We start from the raw sequence: 4423 nt of genomic DNA, 5'->3' as shown, positions 1-4423 counted from the left end.
TTTGTAGCTCCAATGACCAACATCTGGTGCTTGAACTATAATGTTCTAACTCCCTCGAGCAATGCTTTATCCTTTAACATCCCATAACTTAAATATTATTATATATTTTTACAACATAAGCACTCATGCCTCGATCAACATTGCATGGTAAAGAGATAGAAGAAAACATAACCATCTACTTAATATATGTGTAAGCACATTCTCAACAAATAAGACAAAAACATTCATGCCAATGACAATCATTTCTGTAACTGGTCATGTGACCTTAGCTGGTATTTATGACTCCATCTACTACCTATTCTGCATTTCCTCCACTCCCAGTAAGCACCTTAGTCGGTCTTGGTTCTTTACCTGGAGAAAGGGGGTCTAAGCCAGTGGGTCTCAATTTGTGGGTTGCGACCCTTTGCAGGGAAGTCGAATGACTCTTTCACTTAAGGCCACAGGAAAACCACAGATATGTACATTTCATAACAGTAGCAAAATGATAGTTTTGAAGTAGTAACAAAAAAATGGTTGGGGGTCAGCACAACATGAGGAGCTGTACTAAAGGTCTGCAGCATCAGGGAGATTGAGAACCACTGTTCTAGAATATGTGTCATCCTTCCTGGGCTGTGCTGTTGTAGTTTTCACTGACCTTAATCATATTTCTTCCATCTAAGACATACTCTTCCTTCCACTGTGGAGAAGAAGTTCTTTTTTTTTTTTTTTTTGAACTGATTCTGCTTTCCTTCACGTTAAGCCAATCATGGAATTTCACAGTGATTTCTGGGATGGGGCAGAAGGAAAGTGTGTTCAAAATGATGGAGGCCACGGCCTGGTTGGCCTGAGAAGGTGCAAGCAGGGGGGCCTCACTGGGAAGCTGGAGGAGCACCGACTGCCCCGCTGGCAGGTAGGTGATGTTCAGAGAGCGAGAGAGCTGGTAAGCAATGTCCTCAGCTGCTTCCAGCTTCCGCAGCTCAATCAGGCCATCGCCTGCTGTGGCCAGGGAGTTGGTGATCAGCTCGGCTGCCTTGGAGTCGCCCTCAGCAGAGATGATGGCTGCCTTCTTCTGTTGCTCAGCCTTTTCCACCACAAATCTGGCCCTCTTTGCTTCCTGCTGAGCCACCTGTTTGGCTTCCACTGCTTCTGTGAACTCTTTCCCAAAGGTCAGATGTGTCAAGAACATATCATCCAGAATGAGCCCAACTGTTGCTGCTCTCTCTGTGAGGTCATCGCTCACCTGCCGGGAGACCAGCTCTCGCTGGGTGATCAATTCTCCAGCATCAAAGCGAGCCACCACTGACTTGAGGATCTCTGTAGTGATGGAAGGCAGCACCCGCTCATCATAGTCCTCGCCGATGCTGGTGTAGATACGAGGGAGCTGGCTGGCCACTGGCCTGAAGAGGATACGTAGTGTGATGTTGACGTTCTGCAAATCTTTGCTACCAGTGATGACTGGTACATTCCGTGGTCGCGAGCGGCAGTCAAAGATAAATTGCTTTCTGTACCCAAGGGATGAGAAAGTGAGTCCCTTCCCCTACCACGACGTCCTGTACTCCACGGAATCGGTCAAAGATGACAGCTCTGTGTCCAGCATCCACATTATACAAGGCGGAATTCACCACGCCTCCTGCCACTGCTAAAGCCAGGCCGAACTTCCCGATGAACTCAAACACTTTGGCAGCCATGATTCCTTCTTTTGCACCCACTCACACCTGCCTCCACTCTGACCTCCACATGAATTCCTCAGCCTCGCGAACAACCACACTTCCTACCACGTTGACTTGAGGGCGTTTTGAGCCAGAGTGTCCAGGGGGAAGGCTTAGCTTCTACTTCAAAGGGATGTTTACTGTGCCTCCTGGTGGAAGCCTATGTAATAGTCAACAACATCTGTCTCACACCTGGAAGGCCAGGAGCCTAGTAGTTGTTCAGCACATGAAGTTAAGTATCTCAGCAGTCCAGTTCTGTTACCAAAGTTCTTAAGTGTTCCTGAAGAGCCACTGGTCCTTACTCCATATTGGAAGCTGACTAGAAATATCAGCAAAGAAGTCAGCAGTGGCAGGAATGGGGTGAATTAACTCGTTGGCAAGAGGGAAGACCAAGTGAGTAAACAGTGAATGCCCTTCCTTTCCCCTTTGTGATGAATGAGAATGGCCTCCATAGGCTCACCCCTTTGAATGCGGGGCCCTAGTTAGTGGCACTGTTTAGGAAGGATTAGGAGGTGTGGCCTTGTTGGATAAAGCATGTCATGGGGTGGGTTTAGAGGTTTCAAAAGCACAGGCCAGGCTCTCTGCTGATGCCTGCAGATCTCAGCTACTGCTCCAATGTCACACCTTTCTGCTTCTCACAACAGTGGTCATAGATTAAACCTCTGAATCTGTAAGTAAGCAAGCCCCCAATTAAATGCTTTCTTTTATAAGGGTTGCTTATAGAGAGTCCCAGGACAGCTAGGGTCACATTACAGAGAAACCCTGTCTGGACAAATAATCTTCAAAATGTTATGTGAATGGATGTTTTGCCTATATGTCTGCTTACCATATGTCTGTAGTGCCTGCAGAGGCCAGAAGAGGGCAATGGATCCTCTGGAACTGGAGTTACAGACAGTTGTTAGCTGCCATGTGGGTGCTGGGAATCAAACCCCAGTCCTCTGGAGGAGCAGGCAGTGCTTTTAACCACTGAACCATCTCTGCAACCCCCTGAGCCTTAAACAAAACAAAACAAAAACATACAGCTCCCAAACAGTCCATGTCTTTGTCTTGTCTGACTGGGTAGGGGTGGTTGTGGGAGGGGTAAGGGGATGGACGGATGGATCTCCAGCAGCTGTGGGCTGTTGCGACGACATTCTAACAGATAACAAGCAGCAGGGAAGGGCACGTGACTTCTGGGAGCAGTTGCACTCAGGACGGAACTTTGATGCCGAGGTTGATGCTAGCTGTGATCAGCTGGCCAAGACTTTTGCAGTTCTTCCCCATGGCCAAAAGAGGGAGCTATACCCTTTCTGGAAGAATTACAGTAAGTCAGACCAGAGATGAGATAGGGACCAGACAGTTTTGCCTGCCATAGCTTTCTGGTGTCTACTGATGGCTCTGTGCCTCTTTGCATGGCTAAATCATTGTGACCTCTCCTACCTTAAAATGCCCTCTGACAGGCAAGATGGCAACTACATTTTTTTTTTTTTTTATGGTGCTGGGAAACAAACCCAAGCTGATTGGGAGTTGATGTGTTGGGCACAGTGGGGCACTGCAGCTGTACGGGAGTAGGGCACTCCTGGAGTTCCCTTAGCCTCAGTCGTGGTTCAGAGAGGTAAGTTTGAGGTCACCCTGGAGGAGTGGGTCAGGTCTACTGGTCTCTAGTGCCATCTGGTGGCTGTTCTGCTCTGTAGGGCAATGTCCTGCTACCCCTCTGAGAATGTTTCCCCCTCATGGATTCCAAGGTAGATGAGGGCTCTCACTGATCAATTTTTTGATTTAGGAAACAAGCTCAGAGGACACCTGTGATTCATCCCACAGCTTATTCCGGATTCAGATGTCAGGATGCTGAGATCCATAGCTCACTCTGGATTCAGATGTCAGGATGCTGAGATCCACAGCTCACTCTGGATTCAGATGTAAGGGATGCTGAGGTCCACAGCTCACTCTGGATTCAGATGTCAGGATGCTGAGATCCACAGCTTATTCTGGATTCAGATGTAAGGGATGCTGAGGTCCACAGCTCACTCTGGATTCAGATGTCAGGATGCTGAGATCCATAACTCACTCTGGATTCAGATGTCAGGATGCTGAGATCCACAGCTTATTCTGGATTCAGATGTAAGGGATGCTGAGGTCCACAGCTCACTCTGGATTCAGATGTCAGGATGCTGAGATCCATAGCTCACTCTGGATTCAGATGTCAGGATGCTGAGATCCATAACTCACTCTGGATTCAGATGTAAGGGATGCTGAGGTCCACAGCTCACTCTGGATTCAGATGTAAGGGATGCAGAGATCCACAGCTTACTCTGGATTTAGATGTAAGGGATGCTGAGGTCCACAGCTCACTCTGGATTCAGATGTCAGGATGCTGAGATCCATAGCTCACTCTGGATTCAGAAGTCAGGATGCTGAGATCCACAGCTCACTCTGGATTCAGATATCGGGATCCTGAGGTCCACAGCTCACTCTGGATTCAGATATCAGGGATTCTGAGGTCCACAGCTCACTTTGGATTCAGGCATCATGGATGCTGAGGTCCACAGCTCACTCTGGATTCAGATGTCAGGGATGCTGAGAGATCAAACATGCCCTTAGCAGTAACCCACTGCGGTATGCTCAACTTTGCTGAGCAGTCGTATTGCATGAAAAAGAGGCTCAAGGAGGCCTCCATAGCTTCTATAAGTGAAAAAAATCTGGCCTTGAAATTTATTTTAATAGTCTCTATTTTGTCATTTTTACATTTTCTTAAT

At 47.7% G+C, this 4423-nt stretch overlaps 1 pseudogene; it reads right to left on the bottom strand.

The window, feature by feature from the left end:
* Positions 1-595: 595 nt before the first annotated feature.
* Positions 596-1667, bottom strand: LOC121460376 (annotated as a pseudogene).
* Between the last annotated feature and the right edge of the window lie 2756 nt (positions 1668-4423).

The sequence above is a fragment of the Microtus oregoni genome, unplaced genomic scaffold (genome assembly GCF_018167655.1).
Source record: "Microtus oregoni isolate MIOR12 unplaced genomic scaffold, Mior012 000020F_ref0000438, whole genome shotgun sequence".
NCBI classification, from domain to species: domain Eukaryota; kingdom Metazoa; phylum Chordata; class Mammalia; order Rodentia; family Cricetidae; genus Microtus; species Microtus oregoni.
Note: the sequence above shows the minus strand (reverse complement) of the source record. Positions and strands in the feature narration are given on the sequence as shown.